General features: G+C 52.3%; 13 non-coding genes across 13 annotated transcripts; 5 read left to right on the forward strand and 8 right to left on the reverse strand.

The window, feature by feature from the left end:
• Positions 1-623: 623 nt before the first annotated feature.
• LOC149522844 (U5 spliceosomal RNA) lies at positions 624-739 on the reverse strand. Its single transcript, XR_016347440.1, has one exon. It is a non-coding gene; the product is annotated as a U5 spliceosomal RNA (small nuclear RNA).
• A 2,302-nt stretch (positions 740-3,041) lies between these two features.
• On the reverse strand, positions 3,042-3,115 carry TRNAT-CGU (transfer RNA threonine (anticodon CGU)). The gene has a single exon. It is a non-coding gene; the product is annotated as a tRNA-Thr (tRNA).
• Positions 3,116-7,193: 4,078 nt separating this feature from the next.
• On the forward strand, positions 7,194-7,267 carry TRNAI-AAU (transfer RNA isoleucine (anticodon AAU)). Its single transcript has one exon. It is a non-coding gene; the product is annotated as a tRNA-Ile (tRNA).
• A 1,965-nt stretch (positions 7,268-9,232) lies between these two features.
• Positions 9,233-9,306, forward strand: TRNAT-AGU (transfer RNA threonine (anticodon AGU)). The gene has a single exon. It is a non-coding gene; the product is annotated as a tRNA-Thr (tRNA).
• A 1,195-nt stretch (positions 9,307-10,501) lies between these two features.
• On the reverse strand, positions 10,502-10,573 carry TRNAQ-UUG (transfer RNA glutamine (anticodon UUG)). The gene has a single exon. It is a non-coding gene; the product is annotated as a tRNA-Gln (tRNA).
• A 604-nt stretch (positions 10,574-11,177) lies between these two features.
• TRNAY-GUA (transfer RNA tyrosine (anticodon GUA)) lies at positions 11,178-11,287 on the reverse strand. The gene is made up of 2 exons: positions 11,251-11,287; positions 11,178-11,213 (listed from the first exon to the last, which is right to left on the reverse strand). It is a non-coding gene; the product is annotated as a tRNA-Tyr (tRNA).
• A 3,414-nt stretch (positions 11,288-14,701) lies between these two features.
• On the reverse strand, positions 14,702-14,783 carry TRNAS-GCU (transfer RNA serine (anticodon GCU)). The gene has a single exon. It is a non-coding gene; the product is annotated as a tRNA-Ser (tRNA).
• A 1,853-nt stretch (positions 14,784-16,636) lies between these two features.
• TRNAV-GAC (transfer RNA valine (anticodon GAC)) lies at positions 16,637-16,709 on the reverse strand. Its single transcript has one exon. It is a non-coding gene; the product is annotated as a tRNA-Val (tRNA).
• Positions 16,710-17,142: 433 nt separating this feature from the next.
• On the reverse strand, positions 17,143-17,215 carry TRNAK-CUU (transfer RNA lysine (anticodon CUU)). The gene has a single exon. It is a non-coding gene; the product is annotated as a tRNA-Lys (tRNA).
• A 1,923-nt stretch (positions 17,216-19,138) lies between these two features.
• Positions 19,139-19,210, forward strand: TRNAE-UUC (transfer RNA glutamic acid (anticodon UUC)). The gene has a single exon. It is a non-coding gene; the product is annotated as a tRNA-Glu (tRNA).
• Positions 19,211-19,794: 584 nt separating this feature from the next.
• On the forward strand, positions 19,795-19,867 carry TRNAF-GAA (transfer RNA phenylalanine (anticodon GAA)). Its single transcript has one exon. It is a non-coding gene; the product is annotated as a tRNA-Phe (tRNA).
• A 1,037-nt stretch (positions 19,868-20,904) lies between these two features.
• Positions 20,905-20,986, reverse strand: TRNAS-AGA (transfer RNA serine (anticodon AGA)). The gene has a single exon. It is a non-coding gene; the product is annotated as a tRNA-Ser (tRNA).
• A 1,888-nt stretch (positions 20,987-22,874) lies between these two features.
• TRNAG-UCC (transfer RNA glycine (anticodon UCC)) lies at positions 22,875-22,946 on the forward strand. Its single transcript has one exon. It is a non-coding gene; the product is annotated as a tRNA-Gly (tRNA).
• The last annotated feature ends 2,196 nt before the right edge of the window (positions 22,947-25,142 follow it).

The following is a 25,142-nucleotide window of genomic DNA, read 5'->3' on the forward strand; positions in this document are numbered from 1 at the left end:
GGTGCATCCGGGCTGTGTCTACACTGGCCACTTATTCCAGAAAATCAGCCGCTTTTCTGGAAGAACTTGCCAGCTGTCTACACTGGCCCCTTGAATTTCCGCAAGAACACTGACGATCTCATGTAAGATCGTCAGTGTTCTTGCGGAAATACTGTGCTGCTCCCGTTCGGGCAAAAGCCCTCTTGCACAAATCATTTGCGCAAGAGGGCCACTGTAGACAGCACAGTACTGTTTTCCGCAAAAAAGCCCCAATTGCGAAAATGGAGATCGGGGCTTTTTTGTGGAAAACCACATCTAGATTGGCCACGGACACTTTTCCGCAAAAAGTACTTTTGGGGAAAAGTATCTGTGCCAATCTAGAGGCTCTGTTCCAAAAATGCTTTTAATGGAAAACTTTTCCATTAAAAGCATTTCCGAAAAATCATGCCAGTCTAGACGTCGCCCCTCTTTTTAGCACTACATAGCTCTATTTTTTGTTTTAGCTAGACTAGACTAACACAACTACTACTATTAAAAAAGATAGTACACCATAAGATACAACAACATTTTCAAATAGACAGAGGCATTTACAAGCCTCACTACAAAAGCTAATGGTTCAGTTCTGTTTTTTCACACCATTGGGTAGCTTCACCAGAACGAAGCCTCAAAAAATTGAGTACAAACTCACAAATGTGCCTCTCCATGGAAATCTTTAGTAAAAGGTGAAAGATTTATACAATCTGAAGAGAAACCAGAGTATACCGCAGTTGCTGCAGAGGCGCTGCCAGAAAAATGGCGTCTGTTTCTCAACTCACGGTGGCTACCCCGGACCTTCTGCAAATCCCCACCCCTTCTGCAGCCTGTTGCTCTGCCACGCTGATAGCCCGAGTTTTGCATGGGAGCCAGGGGCTTTAGGAGCAAACTCTGCCCCATGGACGCGGGTCGTGAATCACTGTGCGCAATGCATCATGGATATGTAAATGAGCACCCCTGGGTATACCCGAGCACGCGGAGGAGCCCAGATCTCCGAGCTGCGGCTGCAGCCCCTAGCTCGCTGCTGCGGGCCGGGCTGGGCAGCTGCTGCCAGTCCCACCGCTGTTCCGGGCGCAGGCTGCGTGCTGGTTCCCCGCGGGCCCTCAGGCCGGTAGCTTGGGGGTGCTGGGCTCCGCGCTTCCCTCGGGAGGGGCAGGCGGGCTTGGGGCTCTGGTTCCTGCCGCGTGTAAGGGCTGGGGCACGAGCTGCTGAACTGCCCCGGGGGAGGGTGGGTCAGCCACGGAGCCTACAGAGGACCCAGCCCGCCCTGCGGCAGCAAAGTCCCCAGTCTCCAACGCTGCAGCCTGCACCTGCAGCCCTTCTCCGTAGCCCACCCGCTGTGATCGAGCCAGACCTGGGGACACCCGAGTGCGATTCTCCCCCGCCTGGGCCGGCTGGTGCTGCCCCCAGTTTGCTTGCGCTGTTTAAACACCTCAGTCTCCGCCCCTAGGAGCTTCCGCTCCCTAAAGGAGCCGGGTTGGTTCCAACCTTCTCAGGAACGTTCACAGCGCGGAACAGAACAGGAACAGCCGCGCTGGTGACAGAAAACCTGGCACGGGGTCTAGCGCGGGGTTTGTAACCCCCTCGTCTGGGAGCGTCACTGGAACAATTCTCTGACACGCTGTGCTTCTATTGCATTATCTACACGACGAGTTTTCTCAGCAAAAAAAGGTGCTAATTAGGGTCTCATTTGCATGAGTCATGATCTTATTTGCATATTTTCTGGCAAACTGATTTTGCGCTGGGGTTGTTGTGCAAAAACAAGCAGTATGGAAGTTTTCTTTTTGCACAAAACCCCCTTTTTCTGGAAGATCAATATACCTCTTTTGGGGGGGCATAAGAATCTTTTGGGAAAAGGGGGTTTTGTGCCAAAAAAGTGTTCTCACTGCTTATTCTTGCACAAAAATCCCATTGGCAGAAAATATGCAAATGAGATTGTGACACATGCAATTGAGTCCCTCATTAACATATTTTTTTAAGGAGAAAACTTCTAGTGTAGATGTAGCCTCTGTGGCTACGTCTAGATTGGCATGATTTTCCGCAAATGATTTAAACGGAAAAGTTTTTCCGTTAAAAGCATTTGCGGAAAAGTGCATCTAGATTGGCACGGACGCTTTTGCACAAAAGCACTCTTTGCAGTAAAGCGTCCATGCCAGTCTAGACACGGTTTTGCGCAAGAAAGCCCCAATCGCCATTTTTGCCATCGGGGCTTTTTTGCACAAAACAGTCCTGAGCTGTCTACACTGGCCCTCTTGCGCAAATACGTTTGCGAAAGAGGGCTTTTTCCCGAATGGGAGCAGCATAGTATTTGCGCAGGAACACTGACAATCTTACATTAGATCGTCAGTGTTCTTGCACAAATTCAAGCGGACAGTGTAGACAGCTGGCAAGTTTTTCCACAAAAGTGGCCAGTTTTGTGGAAAAACTTGCCAGTCTAGACGTAGCCAGTGAGTTACCAGCAGTGGGGCTGTTAGTGTCGGCATCTAACTAATTGCATCATTAGGCCATGTCTTCACTCAGGTGGAGATGGCTGCTGCAATCCATCTTCCAGAGCTTGATTTAGCAAGTCTAGCTAAGCCGCAGTAAATCAAACCCCTAGGGCACCTCCTGCTCTTTGCTACTATCCTACTCCTAAGCTACGTCTACACTGGCCCCTTTTCCGAAAGGAGCATGCTAATTTTCAACTTCAGAATAGGGAAATCTGCGGGGGATTTTGAAGTAGGAATAAGAGATCTTCCGGAATAGGGTTTTATTCCAGATGATCAGGCCAGTCTAGACGCTTTTTTCCGGCTTTTCCCCAAGCCGGAAAAAGGCAGTGGACATCTTTATTTAAATCCCGCGGGGGATATTTAAATCCCCCGCAGATTTCCGTATTCTGAAGTTGAAAATTAGCATGCCCCTTTCAGAAAAGAGGCCAGTGTAGACGTAACCCCACTGTGAGGGCACCACCAAGCTCAGCTGAAGGTAAAACCAACTCCAGATACATGTTGAAGAATGGTGGGAAGAAAAGACCCATTGACCTGGCAACAAGGCACCACTGGGAGTTGAACCCAGGATCTCCTACTTACGAGGCAAGTGCTTTAGCCAACTAAGCCATGGTGCCCTCCTTAAAAAGGGGCATGAAATTGTTCTACTTTATGGTGCCAGACACCCCCTTCCCGTTCCAAAGGGCAGCCGCTCCCCATTCCCCTCCAGCTCTTGCCATGACTCAAGGCCTGCGCAGCCCAAGAAATTTGATCAGCAGCTGGAACCCAAAACCTTTTTGTCAATTGTAGCCCCAAGCCCCAAAGAGACAGACCCAAGGCAGCCGCCTGGTCCTAAGGCCGGGCCTGCCGCCAGGGGGAGGGAGAAGAATCTCTCCTTTCAGCTGGAGTTGAATCAGCAACTTAAGGACACTTGCCCAGCACCCGCTACAGGCCTCTGCTCTGCCAGCTGAGCTACGTAATGGTACCTGCAGCAGGCTGCTTTGCCCAGGTGAGTTTTTTGACCAGTGTCAGGGCAAGAGCCCCCCGAAGGGGACGGCCTCCCAGGGGAGGGGCAGAGGAACCCAGCAGCACAGGAGTGTCACAGGCGCTTCACCCGCAGAAGGACCCTTGAGTGATCCAGGCAGAAACGCCGCGTCTCGCTCCCTGCAGCTCCCCTTGCTGTCCTGGCAGGCGCTGCCCCTTCTCCCACCGGCCTGGGCCTGGCCTCCCTCCCCCGCCCGGCACCACAGAAAGCCCCTTGGCGTGAGCCTGGGCAAGCCAGAGGCCTCAGGCCTGTCCCCTCTGAGGGGCTTGTGCCTTGGCCTCCTCTGCCCTTGGTGCCTGCTCTCCCGCCTGCCCCTGAGCGCTGCTGGCCAAAGGAGGCAGCAAGGCAGGAGAGGGGGGAGGAGCAAGTCCCGCTGAGGCCGACAGCTCAGGCTCAAGCCTCCAGCCCCAGCACAAAACCTTCAGCCGGGCCCGTGTGGCTCCCTCCTGACCCCGCACACGCTCACAGGGGGAAACGTGCCCCATGTCCCATCCCCGCGCCAGGCCTGGGCGACGGGCTCAGCCCTCCAGCAGCCCACAGGGCCTGTGAGGGACGGACTGAGAGCAGGGCCCCACTGACACCCCCCGTCCTGCCCCACTGGCCTGCGTGCGGCGCTGGCACGGGACAGGCAGGAACGGCAGCCGGGGAGAAAGCAGCTTGGACTGACGGGTGAGTCTCACTTGCAGACCAGACTCCCGGGTCCTGGGCTTTGGGGACAGCCTGGGGGGGGGGAGCGGGGAGGAGAGAGGGTGTGAAGAAATTCCAGGGGGGGCATGAGGGTTTTCACAAATCAAAAAGGGGGGGGCGTGATGCCAAAAAGTTTGGGAACCACTGCAAGGTGACGACCCAGCAGGGACTAAAAGTGAGTGCTCCACATGAGGTTTGAACTCACAACCTCAGCACGTCTCCTACAAGTACTGCCTTATAAGTACTGTGCGCTGACCCATTGCACCACTGGAACAGATATTTGAAGTCCTTCTTCAAAGTCCTTAGATTGAAAAAGTCAAGACGCACAAAGTGGAATTGAAGTTTCTGCCTGTGCCCTTGTTCTTTCTTTTCACAGGCAGAGCCGGGGGGCTCCGCACATCCAGAGACCCCTCCCTCTTCCTCTCTGGTCTCTGAAATAACCCACCCTAGTGGGGCACAAAGCTGCTGGAGGCCAGAGCACTAGAGATGAGTTGCACGTGGGTTAGTGCTCCCTTTGCACGTGAGAGGTAGCAGGATTCACTCCCATCTTCTCCCACCTGCTCGCTGGTGCTGAGGGGCCGGCCTCTTTCCTGCTGCCCCAACTCTCATTCCCACAATGCACTTTGTGCAGGGACCATTGGTCTTTGTTGCAAGGCGTGTGGCTGGGAGCCAGGACCCTTCCCAAAGTATACAACTCCCCCGCCCCCGTTCTGCTCACACTCTCTGGCTGCCTCCAGCATGGGCTGAGCTCAGGGGTCAGATGGGCGACCTGCCCTGACGCTGTGATGGCATCAGGCACCTGAGCACAAGTCTGCTCACAAAGCTCTAATGGGCTTCAGACAAGCAAAACCCCCCTTAGTGAACCTCAGGACAAGGAAGCCAAAAAGCCTGGAGCACGAGGACCTCCCAGCAACCACCCCAGCCCGTCCCACTGAGATTTAAACTCAGATTGGAGGATTCAGAGTCATTAGTGCTGCCCCTTACACCTGGGACCTAGACAGAAGGCCTGGGGTAGACACCTGGGGCACTCAGCTCTCAGACTGGCCTCTGCTCTCCTGGCTTCCCTCCGGCTGCTTCATCTCTCAGGACTCTCTGGCTACATCTACACGGCACGTTTATTTTGGAATAAGCTCTTCCGGAACAGTTATTTCAAAATAGCACGTCTACACTGCAGGGAAACCTCAAAATGAGTCTGAGGAGACTTCCCTAATCTAGACATGTTACCTTGATTTAGAGCCCCAGGGGGAATAACTTAGAATGGCCCTGGGGAGGGGATATTTTGAAATAGCAGAAGTGGAGCATGTACACGCACCTCATTTTGAAATAGCTATTTCAGAATAGGCATTTTTCTGCGTACAGTGAGGTCTACAGAAGTTGGAATTAGCCGTCCGTTATTTCAGAGTTACTTCAAAATAACGGAATTGCTGTCTAGACTCTTGCCTTGTTATTTTGGAATAACAGCCATTGTTTCAAAATAACTTTTCTGTGTGGACAGAACCTCTGTCCTGCCCCAGTTCTGCTGCTTTCTGGACAAACTCCATGTTAGGACCAGTCACAATCTGGGGTCAGTGAGGGTCCGTCCCACCTGAGATGTGTGTTCTACAAAAGCCTCCTGTTCCCCACCCACTTCTCAATACTGACTGCAGACACTTTTCTTCATATTGGGGTGTAGCTCAGTGGCAGAGTGTTTGACTGTGGATCCCAAGGTCCTTGGTTCAAATCCAAGTGCCACCTGCAAGAGTGTCTATTTAATAGAGACATTTCATTTGTATGTGAACTCTTTGAATGAATACAAACCTGTAGGCTACATCTACATGGCAGGGTTTTTGCTCAATGTTCTTGCACAAAAACGTGCAGAGCACAGCACGAGTGTTCTTGCATAAGTAAATTTGCACTACAGCGTTGGAAAACAGTGCTTCTTCCAGAAGAGTTATTCCTCTCCCCACGAGGAATAAGCCCTCTTGCACAAGAGCTCTTCCACAAGAGGGCAGTGTAGACAGGCAACATGAATTTCTTGTGCAAGAAACCCATATGGCTAAAATGCCCATCAGAGTTTTCTTGCACAAGAGAGCAACCACACTGCCATGGACGCTCTTGCACAAAGGCACATCTCTTGTGCAAAGCACTTGGCAGTGTGGACGTGCTCTTGTGGAAGATCTTTTGCAAAAGAACTCTTGCGCAAACAGTTCTTGCACAAGAAGGTTGCAGTGTAGACGTAGCAGTCGTGTTATGATGGTGTTTAGGTCAGTAACTGGGGCCACTAAATGGTGCTTGTGACCTGTGACCTAGGGATCCATGTTGGATCAGCTCAGGCAATGGCTGCTCAGAGACTGGTCAGAACTGGATTTTCCTGCCAAGTGGCACGAGGGTTCCTGACAATAAGCAGCAGAACGGCTCTGCACAAGAGGGTTTTTTTGTGCAAGAAGGAGCAGTGTAGACAGCTCCTTCTTGTGCAAAAGCCTGTGCTGCAAAAATGATGGCTCATTAGGTATGCAAATGATGTGCAGCAATATTCATTTGCATATCTTATTGCTCAGCAATGCGCAGCGTAGTCACAGCTAAGGAAGCCAAACACTGGAATTACCAAGGATTTGCAGCAAACCAGTATTTCGCCAGCGGGTCCCACTGAGGTCGTGGTGCAGGATTCAGACTCACTTGCTGAGGAAGGTTCTAGAATCTCCCTGCTTCACACAAAATTTTTTAAGCTTACACAGAAAGCACAGGGGCCATGTTTACACTGATGGGCTCTTGTGCAAACAATAGGCCAATGAGGCTAAGCGTGGACTATCACACTGCTCCTTCATGCACAAGAAACCCCTGTGACAATAAGCAGCGGAACGGCTCTGCACACGAAGGCTCTGTCTACACTGGCAGCGTCTTGCTCAAGAACAAGAATTCTTGCTGCCCCTGGGTGCACCCAAATGCCCTTCTGGGGGGGAAGGTTCCACAGCTTGAAAGGGCCACTGGTGAGCTGTATTTTCGTAGGCCAGCTAGCTCAGCTGGTTAGAGCATGGTGCTAATAACGCCAAGGTCATGGGTTCAAGCCCCATGCTGGCCACAGGGGTGTTTGGGTCTCTGACTTCCCTTCATTTAGTTGCCTGCTATGGACAGGGAAGCAGAAACAAGCAAAAAGCTGAGAGCTTTGCAGGAAGCAGGGCAGAGATCTGGTAGGGGGAGGCTCCAGTCTGCACAGCTCCAGTGGCTAAAAGGGCCTCGGCCTGGCTTCCTGTCCCCAAAAGCAGGGGACCTGATGTCCAAATTCCTGCTGCTGCAGTGGCTACCTCAAGGCACCAGCTGGGGGGCAGGCTCTGGAGCCCAAGCCACACGGGGAGACTCAATATGACTGGAAGGCCTGGAGCGTGTGAGCCCTGCAGAGAGGCTGCTGCTGGGGGCCTGCTTCAGTGGCCCATCTGCTTAAGTTCCTCTGAACCAGCTTCTCTCCCTGGAGCCACCCCCCAGCGCTGCTGAGGCCCCTGACATGAGGCAGTGGGACCATCAGAGGAAGGTGCCAGCCTTAGCCCTTCCTCCCAGCCTCCTCCCCCTCCCAGGGTCTTTCCCCAGCCCCTCCCCAGTTCTACATTCCCCACATAAACACCAGAGAGTTTGTTCTTTCAACAGGGAAAAGTCCTGTTTGTGTTACCAGCAGAGGGAGGGGGAGAGGGAGAGGGAAGGGGATAGCAGTGAGAGCACTGGATCCTAACCACTAGACCATCAGGGACACATGAAACAAATCTCTTTGCTCACCTACACTAGCCTTTCGCAGGCCATTTTCTGTCCACTTCAGGATGAGGGGGGGTCCATTCTCCCTTGCCCAGAGGGGACAAGAACAGCCAAATAGAACATCAAAGCAGCCAGACTGGGCCATGCCAGTTGTCCAACTAGCCCAGGATCCTGTCTCACAACAGCAGCCAATTTCATTGTCCGGAGGGAATCCTCAGGACAGACAGTTATTAAGTGATCCCTCCATTCCCAGCTTCAGGTATACACCAGCTAGGGACACCTCCCCTGTCCATCCTGGTTAAATGCCATTGATTGACCTTTCCTGCATTAAATTATCCAGTTCTTTTTTGGACCTTCTTGTAGATTTCACCTTCACAACATCCTCTGGCAAGGAGTTCCACTGGGCGCAAAAATGCTTCTTTTTTAACTTGGTTACTTACCAGTTTCATTCTGTCACCCTGGTTCTTAAGTAGGCGAAAAAATAATTTCTTATTTGCTTTCTGCACCCCTGTCATCATCACATAAACCCCTGTCCCGTCGCCCCTTGCTTGTCCCTTTCCCAAGCTGAGAAGAAGTTCCATGAACTCCTGGGAGCTGCTTTCCAAAGAAGAGGCATTTCCAGCAGAGAAGATGGCGAAGCCCAATCCCCTACACAAAGCCCCAGGAAATACCAGTGGAGACTGGGAAAGCTCCCTCTCGGGCAGCGCTACGGAATGGATCCGGCTGGCCATCGGGCTGACTAACCCATCAACAGACGAGTCCCCGTGAGACTTCTCAGCCCAAGTGCAGAGACTGTGGGGTCTCCCACTCCCAGCCCAGTGGCAGAGGGGCAGCGCCCTGAGGAGGCGGGTCCTGAGGCAGAGGAGACCTTTGAAGGGAACAGAAACAAGGGAGACGTGAGGTGAGAGGAAGGGGAGACGTGGTGGGAAACTGCCGGTTCCGGTGCAAGCCGAGCTCCAAGGGCTGGTTCCTGCCCTGGTGGCTTCTTGCAGGGCCTGGCTTGAGACGCACCAAGAAGTGCCATGTGTGGCCAGGAGAGAGAGTGTTTACAATCCAGACAATCAATGTTTGCTGCACTTCTCCCTCCCCTCAGTGATGCTAAAGCTCAAGGCCAACTCCCCAGGCCAAGCAGCTGGGGGAGATGTGCATGTCAGAGCCTCTGCCCACTGAGCTGTAGCCTTCTGTGCCCAGGGAGCCAGACACTGCCAGGGCGGGAGGGAAATGGGGATTGGCTGCACTTTGGGAGGCAAAGGTGTTGTCTGGGACCATAGAGTAGAACAGTTTCACCAGGCTCCCTGAGGAAGGCACCATGGCTTAGTTGGCTAAAGCACCTGTCTAGTAAACAGGAGATCCTGGGTTCAACTCCCAGTGGTGCCTTGTGGTGAACTTTGTTTACTTTTTCCTATGTCTTTCTGGCCTCTGACACTCCAGCACTGGGGCACTTGAGCCCTTCAGTCCGATTCAGACCAGACCAGTCAGAGTCTCTCATGCTCATCGAGGGGGATTCTGCACTTGATGCTTTGGGAGCCAGGGTCACATTGCAGAGCTCCCCCGGGGCCGTCCCACGGTGCCACCAGCCCAGCACTAGCTGCTCTTTCTGCCCTCAGCAATGTGGCTGCATTTTATCCTTCCCCTTCAGTGACAACTGCCCATTCCCCGCCAGCCCCAGCCCCTGTAGCACCCATTCCTTTCCCCAGGAGCAGCGTGAGCGCCAGTGCAGTGCCCTGCTGAGGCTGCGGCTGTGGGAGACTAGCCCCTGGCTTTGGAAGGGAGACATGATGTCAAGGTGTTAAGTTTCACCCATGTCTAGTGTGGGGTGACCCACAGTTGGGGGGCAGCTGGAGGTGCCTCCTGAGAGCTGATTTTCAGCCCTTCCTGTGTTTCTGGTTCCTTCCAACAGCTCGACTCGGTTATCTAAAAGTTGAGTAATGTGTATTGGGAAGAGGGAATTTCCGTCTTTTCAGTGTCACTAGTGTGGCGTAGTGGACAAAGCTTTGGTCTCCTAATCTTGGATTTGTGGGTTCAAGTCCCATCTGAAGTGATAGTTATGACATTTCCTAGTAAGTGCAATTCTCTTTGGCTTCCTTTTTGCCATATTATCTGTTAGATGTTTGAACACTGGAGAAGTGTCCCCTGGAACTGCCATTCCAGGGTTATGAGTTTAATTCTTGAAGGAGCCATTTAGAGATGTCTGAGGTAAATCTGTCAGGGATGGCTCTTGGCCCTGCCATGAGCATGGGGAGTGGACTAGATGACCTCTCAAAGTTCTCTCCAGCTCTATGAAATGGTTTATCTCCTTATAAAGAGCATCTGTGGAGACTCTCTTGTGCAAGAAAGTTCTAATGGCTGTTTTAGGCACAAGAAATCCCTCGTGCCTGTGCACACTGCCTTCTTGTGCAAGAAGCCCTCTTTTCCAATGGTTAACTGTACATTTTTTTGCGCAAGAATGCACATGCAGGGTAAACACTCAGCTAGTTTTTGCACAAGAATGGCTATTCTTGTGCAAAAGGCCTGCAGCATAGACAGAGCTGTGCAGTGTGAAAAAACCTCACAATAACAAGTTCAAACCAACAGGTCCCACTGAGACTTGAACTCAGATTGCAGGATTCAAAGTCCTGAGTGCTACCCCTTACACCATGGGACCTACCCACTGACCTCTTCATGGGCATTGGGGACACTCAGTTTTCAGGCTGGCCTCTGCACTCCTGGCTTTCCTCCTGCTGCTTCATCCCCCTGGCTATGACTACACATAGTGATTCCAAAATAGTTTATTTTGAACTAGCACATCTACACTGCAGGGAAACCGCAGAATAGTCTGAGGCAGGCTCCCCAGTGTAGACGACCTGTCTCAGAAGAATAAATTAGTATGTCCACAAGAAGGGGCTAGTTCAAACTAGCAGCAGTGGTGCATCTACACAGACCTTATTTGGAAATAGCTAATTTGGAATAGGAGTTAGTCTTTGTAGAATGAGGTTTGCAGAAGTCGGAAAAAGCCGTCTGATACTTCAGAATTATTTCAAACTAACGGAATTGCTGTGTAGACTCTTGCATTGTTATTGTGGAATAACGGCCATTGTTCCAAAAGAACTTTTGTGTGTGGACAGAACCTGCACAGCCCAAGAAATGTGATTGGCAGCTCCTCCCCACCATTGTTTTGTCAATTGCAGTGCAGGGTTCTGAAGACATGGACCCAAGGTAACCACCTTGGTTGTCTTCTGCTAAGGCCAGGCTGGAGGGAAAAGAATGGCTCCTTTGAGCTGGAGTTGAACCAGCGACCTAAAGATCACTTGCCACACACACACACACACACACACACACACACTACAGCCTTCCGCTCTGCCAGCTGAGCTATCAAAGGGTGCCTGAGTATGTCCTCTTTGTCCAGGTTGTCCTTTCTGCAAGTCTCAGGGCAAGAGCTCCCCCAAGTATATGGCATTGCTGATGAGGGGCAGAGGAGCACAGAGGCCGTTACAGGTACTTCACACGCAGATAGACCCCGTGAGTGAAACCTGATCTAGATCCATCCATGTCACAGCAAAAGGAAGAAAGTTGGGTGCTTCTCATGTGTCTTCTTTGTTCCAGAGTCTCTAGGGGTGCGGAAGGGTCAGGTCTACAAAAAAACAAACCAATTGAATGAACCTTAGTCTAGAAGCACCCCTGAGGGTTTCCTTCTATCTTTGGCCTGGAAAGGTCATCTGTAACAATGTGGTTTCTCTGTAACCCTATTGGAAGGCCTGTAGCTATTCAGTAGGTCTAAACTAAAGCCTTCTTCTGCAGCCAGACTGAAGAGCAGCAGCAATTAGCTGTAAAGCCTGGAGTCACATACTCACATTCCAGATAAATGACACTGAAATAGTGTCACACTAGACTGTGAGAAGGGGATCCTGTCCTAATGGCACCCACTGTTACCAGATAAGAAACAGACCTCAAGATGGGTAGAGAAAACTTAGTTAAACACCGTTTTGTCCGGCAAGAAACTGCTTATCAGTAGTTGTGGTTGTGCAATGGGCATTCTATGATTCTTGTCCTCCCTTTCCTATTGTTTGTCTGTGTGGTCGCTGTCTGGCTTGGATCTGTTTCTGTCTGCTGTAAAATTAATTTTGCTAGATGTAAATCAACTAAGGTGGTGGAGTATGATTGGTTAGGTAAATCACAATAGTATCTTATGACTGGTTAGTAAAATTATACTAAAGTAATTGGTTAAGATATTGCTAAGCAGGACTCAATTTTCACTATATAAACTGGGGTCCAAGAAGGAGACCAGCAAGAAGAACTCGCCTGTGAAAGAGCCTTCGACCAGAGCTTCCAGGACGCCTCTGCACAACAAGGGACCCAAGCCCTGAGACCCCCAGCTCAGAGTAGAACATGTCTGTCCCATCAGAGAGGGCACCTCAAGAGCCTGTGTTTCTATAGGGCTTTGAACTAAGGAGCTGCTGTACGTTAAATAAACACAGTGATCACTACACCACAGAGGCTTTTCTTTCCTCTATTTAAACTTGGGCAAATATTCTGTTACTAACTCTTTAGCCAACTCAGCTTGCTGCGGGGGAAGGAATTCTCTCTTGTTAATTCTGTGCCCTCAGGAAGGGACCAAACCCCCTTTCCCGTCCCAGGGACTCCAACCCAAACCCTGAGACCCAAACCCTGCCCTGAGGGAGCTCTGCAATGTGACCCTGGCTCCCAAGGCAGCAAGTGCAGAATCCCCCTTGGTGATCGCAAGAGGCTCCAACCAGCCTGGTCTGAATCCAGCTGAAAGGCTGGACGGCCCCGCTGCTGGAGTGTCACAGCCCCTGTCAACCAGCCCTGTGTTTGTCCCGTCTCTTTCAAGAAAGGGCACGGCAGGGCCCACACACCCACCAGGAGTCTCAGGCACGTCTCTCACACCCAGCTGACCATGGAGCAGGTCTCCGTGGCCCGTGTGTGATACCCAGGGGCTCTCTCCTGTGAGCCCCCCCGAGGGGAGTCTCACACAGAGATCTTGGGATCACAAGCTTCCTGACACTCTCATCATGCAACAGGGGCAGGTCCAGCCCTTTCTGTAAAAGCTGCTCTGGAAATCAGAGAGCACCTAAAGTGACTCCGGTGGGATTTGAATCCACAATGTTGGAATGACTACTCTAGCTCACACTAATAGCTACAGCTTAGAAACCCAAGACCCTGAATATTGCACTGCAGCTCACAGAAACCCTTGTCTTTTCACTCTGCTTTGCAGCAGGGCAATTGCTGGGCTAGAATAAAGGGAAAAGCTGAACCAGAGGAACACACGCTCCCCCTCCCACACTCAGACCCCCCATACCCAGCCTCCTGCCCAGAGCCTCAGCTGTGGCTTAAACCTGGTTCCAGGGAGAAGAGGCCAATGCAAACAGCCCCATGGCAGCGAGGGAGTCAGCACGTCGGTGGGTGGGGCAGGGAGCTGGGGGCAGATCTTGGCTCTAACTCACTAGGCGACCTTGGCCTGTTCAGTGAATCTCTCCCTGTCTCCATGGCCCTGTCTGTACCGCAGGGACAGCAACACTCACAGCCCCACAGGAGGGGGCTGGTTTAATGCTTCACCCCACGGCCCAGCAATGAGCCCCCAACTCCCCCTGTGCTCGGGGAGCCAGGTTTGATGTGTGAATTCTGTGGGGCAGGTGCCGTCAGCCCTGGGCACTGGGGTTAGTTACCAGTTTCCCCTGCCCTCTGGCACTGCTCAGATCAGAGCTGAGGCGGCTGAGTAGTTCAGGTTTTCGAGTAGAAGCCAATAGACTAAGCAGGTCCACAAAATCCACGAGTTCTGCTGCCCCAGAAAAGTAAATGTGAACCTCAGTCCTGCCCGTCCCTTCCCCTCACGCCATGGGGGCTGGAACACCAGAGGAGGGAGGTGACTGAGTTGGGGGCCACATCAGAGAGGGCTGGGGGCCTGTGGAGGAGGTTTTTTGTCTCTCACTTTTGTGGCCCCTAATTTTTATGTGGGTCAGTGGCCCCCGACCCAGAAAAGGTTCCCCTCCCCTGCCATAAATAAAGCAACATTGAAACCTTGTGTACTGGCCGTAATGTTTTCCTTTCTTTAAAATGAAGTTTGAGCAACTAACATGAGACAGTTCAAACGCTTAATCATTTAATGATTTAAATGAAACTTTTCTCCCCAGCTGCAGCCCTAGCAAAATGGCTGGGGTGTGATTATGTCATTAGTGGCGAGTGTCCATTAGTAACCAAGAGTCCATGGAAAGATTTGGGGAGGGCAGGGGCTCAGCAAAGGGGTGGGGTGTTGGGGAAGGGACGGGATAGATCCTGGCTTGCCCTGACATTGAAAAGGTGACCCTGGGGGCATGTGGCCCCCTGAGCAGCCTCTGATGTTCCCTGCTTGAGCCCCAGAACCAGCCCTGAGTGACAGTGGAAGGGGGAAGTAGCTCACACATGCCAAGGGGCTGGCCAGGGGCAGGACATGAGCCTGCAAGGCAGCAGTGACATCACAAGGGCCTTGTGCAGCACCTCAGCTCATTGGTTGGGAGACAGTGACCTCACAGAGGGTCCATGGCAACAGCCAGGTGGGAGAGGCTGCAGGGCTCGGGCAGCTCAGAGACCACCATGGCCTGGCTGCCTGGAGCCTCCTTTGTGAGGTTTCCCCTTGAGGGCAGAAGGGATTGAGGGTCCCAGCTGGGAGTGTCTCTGTGGAGATTTCCCCTTTCCCCAGGCTGCAGTGGGAGGAGCTGGGGCAGGCAGGGGTACAGGAGGGGCTGGTACTGAACTGAAGAGAGATCTGGAAGAAGCAAGAGGAAGGGCTGAAAACATCCAATGAGGATGGGATTTGAACCCATGCGTGCAGAGGACAATGGATTAGCAGTCCATCGCCTTAACCACTCGGCCACCTCATCTCATCTTTTGGGGTTTGTTATCAATTAACCAAAGCCATCACTGCCAGGAACCTTTGTGCCACTCGCTGCCTGGCCAGTGAAACCCAGGGTGGGAAGGTTTTGGCTTTTCACAATGTTCCCTGGGCTGTTGTACAAAGCTCAGCGCTGGTAACAAACCCAAACACCCCCTGGCTACATCTACCCTGCAGGCTTCCTACACAAGAACTGTTTTGTGCAAGAGTACTTGCGCAAAATGTCTTGTGCAAGAGCATGTCCACACTGCCATGTGCTGGCTCCCCTTTCTTTGCCACCAGCAGTTGCCATGCTGCAAAGCAGAGAGTGGCGATATCAGGCTCTGTGGTGCAATGGAAAGCATGTTGGACTTTTAAGCTGCAACAAAATACAGGACTATGTAGCACTTTAAAGACTAACAAAATGGTTTATTAGATGATGAGCTTTCGTGGGCCAGACCCACTTCCTCAGATCAAATAGTGGAAGAAAATTGTCACAACCATATATATCAACGGATACTATTAAAAAAACCGAACACATATGAAAAGGAGAAATCAAATTTCAGAACAGAACGGGGATGCGGGGGGGAAGGTAAATGTCTGTGAGCTAATGATATTAGAGGTGATAATTGGGGAAGCTATCTTTGTAATGGGTAAGATAACTAGAGTCTTTGTTAGGACCCCGCCGTAAAGTATCGAATTTTAGCATGAATAACAGTTCAGAGGATTCCCTTTAAAGTGCAGTTTTAAAAGGCTTTTGAAGCAGGATGCAGGTAATTAAGTCATTGAGATAATGTCCTTTCTGAGTTAAAATGGCAAGAAACTGGTTTTTTTCTGTATTTTGTTTCAGCTACCCTAGACTAAGGGTGTGTCTGGACTACTTAGTTTTGTCGACAAAAGTGGACTTTTGTCGACAAAACAATACCAGCGTCTACACTACCGCAGAGAACTGTCGACATAGCGTCGACAGAACTCCGCGGTTTTGTCAACGCTGGTATACCTCATTTTACGAGGCAAAACACCTTCTGTCGACGGAAGGTGTTATTGCCTGTAACGTTGCGTCCAGACTACGGAGTTCTGTCAACAAAGCGGCTTGCTTTGTCGACAGAACTCCATGTGTCTGGACGCAAATTGTCGATGGAAGTTTTGTCGACAGTATCTGTCGACAAAACTTCCGTCGACAAAACGCGGTTGTCTAGACGTACCCTAAGATGGCTACTTTTCTATCACTATTTTAAGCTGCAGTGATTCATGTGAGCCCAGCTAGACATTCAAAGTTTGTGGGATCAAGTCCCACGAGTGTCACTTTAGCTGCTTTCTCATTTCCAGGGCGCAGCTTTTACAGAACAGGCAATCCTTAGGGTGAAACTGGGGTGGGCTTGAGTCCAGACAGTTCCCAGCAGACCCCAGTGAGGATGGAGGGAAGAGCTGGTTCTTGCGGTTGGGGCTGGGAGTTGTTCTGAAAGGGTTCAGGTGCCATTAGATCGTTTTATCCCTCCCTGTCTCCTACCGGTGCTGAGCAACACTCAGGCTATGTCTGCCCTACACTGCTCTTCTGGGAAAAGCTACGCACATTTCAAAACCCAATTTGTGCAGCTTTTTCTTCTGCTTTTTTTTGGGGGGGGGGAAGAGGCTTTTCCGACATTTGGCCTGTTACACTGGGCAAGTCACACAAGGGAGGCAGCAGGCAGAGCCAGCCCAATGCACCAGCCTCCCAGGGCAGGGGAGGCCAAGGCACAAGCAGCTGCCCAGCCTAATTTATCTGGCTTCCCCAGGTTGGCACCCAGGGGCATTATCAGCTGACATTACCCCCTCTCCCCCCAGTCACATGAGCGTTGGGCACCGCAATAAGAGAAGACCCTGTGTTTCTGCCTGGTTTTGAACCAGGGACCTTTTGCGTGTTAGGCAAACATGATAACCACTACACCACAGAAACACATTTCAAGGGATGGGACTTGTCTGACTGTTCTGTTTCTGGCTCTTTCTAACACCCTGCTCTGCAGCGGAGGGGGATGCTCCTTGTGAACACTCCACCTCTTGTTCTCAGGGAAGTGCCTAATTTCCTCACCAGCCCCTTGAGATTTGTAGCTCAAAGCTGGAGCTGCTGTGGAAGGAGGTGAAGCTACAGAAGCTGACGGGGGACAATCAGCGGGTGGAGGGTTATTTTTTCTCCTCCCTGGGCTGATGTGGCTAGAACTGAGGAGAAGAAAATCCTCTTCCCTTCTCCCCAGAAGATGGAAATTGCAGTTGGTTCTCTCTTTGGTTCTACTAAAGCTGGACCCCAGGACTAGACTTTTTCTTTCTAAAACTCTGGTGAAAACTGAGAGCTAATTGCTCAGAGGCTGAGAATGTGAGTTTAGGAAGGGCACTGCCCAGCATAGGGCTTGAACCTATAACCCTGAGATTAAGAGTCTCATGCTCTACCAACTGAGCTAGCCAGGCTGCAGAGATGAAGTTTCCTAATATCCCATCTCAATATAACAGGAGCCAAGTGTTCTCCACTGCCTGAGTCAAGGCTCTTTCTTGCCCCTAAAGTGGGGTTCTGGTCTGTGGAGAGGTTTGAACTCGAATCCCACTCCCGACACACCCACTTCGTTCCCCACAAGGAACGGCCCCATTTCCATCTCTCCAGGGACAGGAGAAGGGCTCTGGCTTGTTCTCTGCAAAATGCTCAGCCTGCTTCATTTTCTGCAGGAACGAGTGGGATCCATGCTCCCTGTTCAGCAGTGACAAGTGTGTGTCCTCTCCCCCCTTTCTACAGACACAGCAGGCCAGGGGGCTATGAGCCTCCAGAGGCCCCTTCCTACTTGGCCTCCCACAAAGCTGGGGGGAAAAGCTGCTAGACCCCAGCCCTCCTGGGCCAAGCCATGGCAGAGGTAGCAGGAATCACTCCCATCTTCTCCTGCCTGTGCCCTGGTATCCCCCAGGTGTCCATGTTGTTCACTTACCTCTGGGCTTTGGGCACCTGCCCCCATCAAACCTAGTTTAAAGCCTCCTCACTAGGTTAGCCAGTCTGCACCCAAATACTCTTCCCTTCCTCGACAGGTGAACCCCATCCCTGCTGAGCAGCCCTTCCTGCAACAGCATCCCATGGGCAAGGAAGCCAAAGTCCCCTGCCCGCTGAGCTGTAGCTTTCTGTGCCCAGGGGGCCAGACACCACCTGGGCTCGATGGCTGGAGGGAAGTGGGGAATGGCTGCACTTTGGGAGTCAAAAGTGTTGTCTGGAAACATAAAGAGTCATTTTAAAAAAACTTTGGAGGAGGGCACCGTGGCTTAGCTGGCTCAAGCGCCTGTGTCATAAACAGGAAATCCTGGGTTCAACACCCAGTGGTGCTTTGTTGTAGCCCTTGCTCACATTTACTTATGCCCTTCTGGGACACAGAAGAGGCCTCCCCTGGCCACCCATGGAACTGCTGGTTCAGGAAAAGGCTGATTTGAGAGGGGTATTGGGAAGAAGGAAACCACAACCCGGGAGCCCCTGCAGAAGCTGCTGGCACTGGCAAGGCAGGGCTCTGACTGCAATTGCTGGGACAGGAGAGCCAGCACCACACGCCCTTGTGATTCCCTCTGGGGGTCAGGTCAGGGCCTAGAGATCCTGAGGGAGCAACCACTGCAGCTCCTGCAGCCATAGAGAGTCAGGGTCTGTGGGCATCAGGTGCTTCTCACCTGTTGTTTCCTTCTTCCAAACACCCCTCCCCAATCAGCCTTTTCCTGAACCAGCAGTTCCATGGGTGGCCAGTAGAGACCTCTTCTGTGTCCCAAAAGGGCCTAAGTAAATGTGAGCAAAGGTTACAACAACACACCACTGGGACTTGAACCCAAGATCCACCGTTTATAAGAAAGGCACTTTCGCCAGCTAAGCCATGGTGCCCTCCTTGAAAAGGGCTTTGAAACTGTTCTACTTTATGGTGCCAGACACCCCCTTCCCATTCCAAAGTGCAGCCGTTCCCCATTCCCCTCCAGCTCTTGCCATGACTCAAGGCCTGCGCAGCCCAAGACATTTGATCCAAAACAGAACTGGATCATTTAATGCAGGAAAGGTCAATCAATGGCATTTAACCAGGATGGACAGGGCAGGTGTCCCTAGCTGGTGTATTCCAGAAGCTGGGAATGGGCAACAGGAGGGATCACTTAACAATTGTCTGTCCTGAGGATTCCCACTGGGCAATGAAATCGGCTGCTGTTGTGAGACAGGATCCTGGGCTAGTTTGGCAACTGGCATGGCCCCGTCTGGCTGTTCTGATGTTCTGTTTGGTTTCTGTTCTTGTCCCCTCTGGCCAATGGAAAATGGACCCATGTCCTGAAGGGGACAGAAAGTGGCCTGTGAAAGGCTAGTGTAGGTGAGCAGAAAAGCATCTTGATGTGTCCCTGATGGTCTAGTGGTTAGGATTCAGCATTTTCACTGCTGAGGCCTGGGTTCGATTCCCAGTCAGGGAAACCAGCCTCATCTGTATTAATGAAATGTGCCAAGTCTTTGCCCTTTTCCATCACAGGGAGGGCCAGATGTCTGAGGGAAGGGAGGGGCTGGGGTGCCAGAGGCAGGCTGTGGCTCGGAGACACTCCCAGGAGCCAAGCACATTTCTCAGGCAGCCCCTTCCCTGCGCAGGGGGTACAGGTCACACGCCTGGGTGAATAAGAGCTTGTGGGGACTGGCCAGGGCTTCAAGCAGGCAGCTCCCATTGGCCACAAACAAGCCTGGAGCAGGGACCAGGCCTGAAGCCTTTTCCTCTACAGCTGAGAGACACAAAGGGCCCAGCAGCCCCTTCTCTCAGCTGTGCGTGGGGGCAGGGCCAGCAGGGAATCTGCCTGAGGCTTCTTGCTGCCATGTTGGGTGGCTTCATGGGCTGGATCCAGCCCGCTGGCCTGTCTTGCCCAGGCCTGGCTTAGAGAGAACCTTGGCTCTGGGCTGTGGGAGAGGGGCACTGTGGAAAGGCCAGTCTGGCCTTCCTGGGCAGGGCATGACGACATGCGGCCAAACATCCTGGACAGAGAATTACAGGCCACACGAGACTTGTATCACAGCCAAAGTAGCTCAGTGGGGAGAGCATTAAACTGAAGATCTAAAGGTCCATGGTTCAATTCCAGGCTTTGGCATGCTCCAATAGGGGCTAATTACTTCAAGTCAATGGTTTTGCTTAGAGCTGTTCTCACAACCTGCACTGCAGGAGAAAAGGGGAGATGAGCTGCATCCTGGGGCCCTTCCTGCTTTCTCTTGGCCCTGGGTCTCTATCCTGCCACAGGGCAGGTACAAGGGCTACAGTTGGGGGCAATCAGGTGACACCACAAAAAACACTCCCTGTTGGCAGTGCTGGAACATGGCACCACATGAGCATGTTGCTAACACCCATGTCTCCCCCCCTCAGGACCACTAGAGACATCCAGCTGCTCTGTCCTTGCACCCTGGGGCTGTCTGTCTGGGCCATGCACTCACACACACTGGCCCCTCCCTTTCTAGGGCAGGGCTCCTGTTGTTCCTTCCTTTACTCAACCTGGGAGTTGGGCTTATCCCAAGCAGCAGGGGCTGTGTTTACCTGGGGAGACACAAATAGGAGCAGAACCCCCTGTTCCCACTTTTTGCTTGGCTTTGAACCAGGAGCCTTTTGCAAATTAAGCAAACACGATCACCACCACCCCACAGAAACATGCTTGTCAGTTTTTTTCTGTACATAAACTTGGACAAATATTCTGTTACTAATTCTTTGCCCAAGGCAGAGCAAGAGCAGGGAACAAGACCCCCCCCCCCCCCAATACTTCTCTAGAACCTTTGCTCCCAACACGGGGGGGGGGGGGTGTGCACCTCGGGAGGAGTGACCCACATCATATCCCCAGCATTTCTGCCCTTCATGGATGGACCTTTGGGGGAGGCCCAGATGCTCCATCCTCTCACTCAACTCCTATCACACACTGGAGCAGGGCAGCACCCAGGGGTAGGGCTGAGCCATGGGGTGCTGGGCAAGGGACAGAGGCTGCAGGAGCTGAGAGTTTCCCCAGAGCCCACGGACCCATAAGGAGGCACCATGCCCTGTGTCTCTCTCGGAAGGCGCAGAAAGGGATTGACTGGGGTTGGGGAGAGTGGCTCAGGGGTTGTGCAGCTTGTTGCCCTGGTTAGGGCGTGGCCAAAACACAGGCCGCGCTGTGAGCAGGATTTGAACCTGCGCAGGGAAACCCTATTGGATTTCTAGTCCACCGCCTTAACCACTCGGCCACCACAGCTGTGAAGTCAGCAGTGTCCCAGGATAAGGGAAACTGGTAAATAATCCCAGTGCTCAGGCCTGACCTCACCCGCCCCACAGAATTCACACAGCAAACCTGGCTTCCAGCACACAGGGCAAGATTGGGGGCTCATTGCTGGGCCCTGGGGTAAAGCATTAAACCAGCCCCCTCCTGTGGGCCTGTGAGTGTTGCTCTCCCTGCTGTACAGACAGGGCCATGGAGACAGGGAGAGGTTCACTGAATGGGCCAAGGTCACCCAGCTAGTTAGAGTCAAAATCTGCCCCCAGCTCCCTGCCCCACCCACCGACATGCTGACTCCCTCGCTGCCAGGGGCTGTTTGCATTGGCCTCTTTTGCTGTCTTTTCTGCTTTGAGACATTGGGACAGTTGGCCACGGAGTCCCGCAGTTGCCATCTCCCTCTGCGCAGGTGCTGTCCAGAGCCCCGACTAGCAAACGCTGACACTGCTGTTAGGTCCAGACCAGAGGGGAGTGCTTAAGGGTTATTTCAGAAGAAGGGTTTTCTCCCCAAATAACTGCATCTAAACGGTGTTTTTTATTTCATAATAAAGTATTTTGAAACAGCGCCCGGACACGATTATGCAAATATAGCGCGGGATATTTAAATCCCGGTTTCATTTACAATTTTGAATGTCTCCATTTGGATCCCTCTCCTGAAGGAGACTGCAAGTGTCAACATGTCCTGGGTGTTGCAACCTCCCAGCACTCACCTGATGTTCCCTCCCTGCTACCTGAAGACGTTTGGGAGTCCTCCTGCATCCCCTGGAGCTGCAGGACATCAGCGTTGTCATCCTGAAGCTGCAGCCGCTGCTTCCCAGGTGTCTCCATGCCAGACTCCACAACTATCCCTGGAGACAGGGGCTCCCCACACCCCGGGATTCAGTCCAGTTCCTCACAGTATGCACAGTGCTGCAGTGCTTCCCCAGAGCGGGACCTGTCCTCACGGGCCCTCGCATACCCCTCCCGCAATTCGTTGACCTTGGGTCTGACTTGGTCTAGGATGCAGGAGGGGGGAGGTGGCCTTTCTCTGCAAGGCCATCAGCCATTGGGCCATATGTTAGATAATTTCATGGAGGTTAGGTCCATAAAAGCTATTAGCCAGGGGATAAAATGGTGTCCCTGGCCTCTGTTTGTCAGAGGCTGGAGAAGGATGGCAGGAGACAAATCGCTTGATCATTGTATTTGGTCCACCCCCTCTGGGGCACCTGGTGCTGGCCATTGTCGGCAGACAGGACACTGGGCTAGACGGACCTTTGATCTGACCCAGTACGGCCGTTCTGATGTTTTTATGTTTATAAATGTCTGCAATCCTCCCCCTGGACTGCCGGGCCTGCAGAGACTCCCCCTCGGATCACAGCTCCAAGAGGGTCTTTATCTCTGGCCCAGACACTGACAGTGTCCAGTGTTTCTGCCCCGTGCTTGGTCCTGTGATGTGTCCCTGGAGGGGTCTCTGGGGGCTTGTGCCCGTGACATGGCTCTCCGGAAGGCAGACGTGCTCGATCTTAGGCAAAGGACCCGGAAACAACACTTTACGGCAAAAAACACAACGACGGCTCTTGGTCCGCATCCCCGGACCACACAGAGTATCCAGAAGTCACTTCCCCACCTCTCCCTTGGCTGCTCTAGAGCTTAGCCCAAAGGCCGATAAACTCTACTCTCCCACCCAACAACCTCTGGGACTCCTCTCCTGCCCGGCTCCTCACACCACGGAGAGCGCAGAGCAGCCACTACTCTAGCATCACCACTTCTGGACTTTGACTAATGGCCAAGAAGTTCTGCTTTACCCAAACCACACGGGCACCCTCTCGCCTCTGGCCAGCCTCATGGCAGACATGGGTTTCCCTCACTAATTTTCCCAGCATTTTGGCAGGCATTGGTGGTATAGTGGTGAGCATAGCTGCCTTCCAAGCAGTTGACCTGGGTTCGATTCCCAGCCAATGCAATGTAAAGAGGGAGCATCAAAGCTCCTTGCTGAGGTTTTACTTGAACCCTGAAAAAACAGGCACAAATGGGTCCTGCAGCTGTGGGCTGCCTCTCGCCGCTTTTCATCCTCTCCGAAAGCATGCACAGTAATGCGGTTCCTCCCTACCTCTGCTGCGATTCCTTGACCTTGGCTCTGACTTGGTCTAGGATGCAGGGGTAGGAGGGACAAACGGCCATTTAGCCATAAATGTCCACATTCCTCCGCATGGACTGCAGGGCCTGCAGAGACTCCTCCTGGGACCACAGCTCCAAGAGGGTCATTATCTGTGGCCCAGACAATGACAGTGCCTGGTGTTTGCTGTCCCTTGCTTGATTTGATTCCCAGCCAATGCAAGGTGGGAAGGGAACAGGCGACCTCCAGGGGGAGATCTTATTTAACCCTGAACAACAGGCACAAGTGGGTCCCACAGCCAAGGGCTCCCTCTCACTGCTTTTCGTGGGGAGCAGCTCAAACAAAACTAATTTGGCTGTTGTGGGGTCTGCATGGGGCTTGTACCTGTGACCTGGGCATTATTAGCATCAAGCTCTAAACAGCTGAGCCAGCAGGCCCAAAGGTGACCCCACAAGAGCAGGAAGAGAAGAGTTTTCCCTCCTATTGGGGAAAGGAGGCCAGGCCAAGGGCCTTTCAGCCACTGGGTCTGTGCAGGCTGGAGCCTCCTCCTACCAGTTTTCTGGCCTGTTTCCTGAAAAGCTTGCAGTCTTTTGCCTGTTTCTGCTTCCCTGTCCATAGCAGGCAGCTAAGGGGCGGGGATAGAACAGTCACCACATCAAACATATCTGTGCCTAGCACAGGGTTTGAATCCATGACCTTGGCATTACTAGCTCCATGCACTAACCAACTGAGCTAGCCAGCCAAACAAAACACAGCCCACAAATAGCCCTTTCAGAAAGGCGCGTCCAGCAGCTGAAGGGCTGTCTCTGCAGCTGCCAATGGCTCTTCTCTGACTGGGCCACTAGTGACTCACTGTGACGTGGGCTGGCTCATCCAGCTGGTTTGAGGGTTGGTCAAGGTGGCTGGTGGCCAGCATGGTGCACTGACACCCAGGGAAAAGAGGCAGCCGCAATCTCTTGTTGCCAGCACCTTGCTTTAGTCTAGAGAACACATCTGCTCTTCCATAAAATTTTTTGGAAGAGCAGACATGCTTTTTTCGTATCTCTGTGTACTTCATTTTATGAAGAAGAAGGTGTGACGGACCGGGCCGTGTCTGGGCACAGCTGAGGGCGTCCGCTCAGGGCGAACTGCTCGAATCTGGGGCTACTTACAGCCCCCGACTGGTGACCTCTCCACACAGGCCACAAACCAGTCCCACAGAGCGCTTCAGCAACCTGCCTGAAGCCTCCCGAGAAAACCCCTCCTACACCCCAGCAATATCCGTGCCCCAGATGGCCCCAGGCCTTATACACAGGTGGGGGGTCCTAGCACCTAATCCCACCTACCCCAAACAAGTTCTGTCCGGTTCCAAGAAACCAGCCACAGATCCCTGGTCAATTTACCCTCTGGACCTTACCCACAAATCACGCTGGGCCAATCCTTTAGAATCTATATCTAAAGGTTTATTATTACAAGAAAGAAAAGCACGAGAGTAAGTTTATTAAAGTACAGTACGTTACATGCACCGAATCTCCCAGTTCTCGATGCAGGCTCTAGCAGAGATGTTACAGCTGCTGGTTTAAAAGTTCTTATTGCACATCCTACGATCAGGATGGGTTCACAGGTCTTCCGGGCTCTTCAATCCCTGCAGTGCTGCCTCTGGGATGAAGTGCTGAGCTGAGAACAAAATGGCATCGACCGCATGGCCTCTTTATACCTCCTTCTTGGCCTCTTCTGGTATGCAGCAGGTCACCTGGTCCCCAGCCTCTCTCTGCTGGCCGCTCTTAGATGTCCGCCCTCCTGCTTTAGGTGTGTCCTTGGGCCATCAAGTGCCATTGTTCTACAGGGCTTCACTACTCAGCCTGTCCATAGCAATGCTTAACCACATTCCAAGAAATATTCAGCTTCCACACAGATTAAAGATCTACACACACAGACATTATGTACTCACATAAACAGTGTACACAGGATCAGAAAACAACAAGCTCCCATTCAATACCCCACATGGCTCCCTTTCATACCAATTTCTGGGGCCAACACCCCCACCTAGGGGTGCAGCAGCGA

Source organism: Pelodiscus sinensis, chromosome 19 (genome assembly GCF_052426305.1).
Source record: "Pelodiscus sinensis isolate ZL-2025 chromosome 19, ASM5242630v1, whole genome shotgun sequence".
Classification (NCBI taxonomy): domain Eukaryota; kingdom Metazoa; phylum Chordata; order Testudines; family Trionychidae; genus Pelodiscus; species Pelodiscus sinensis.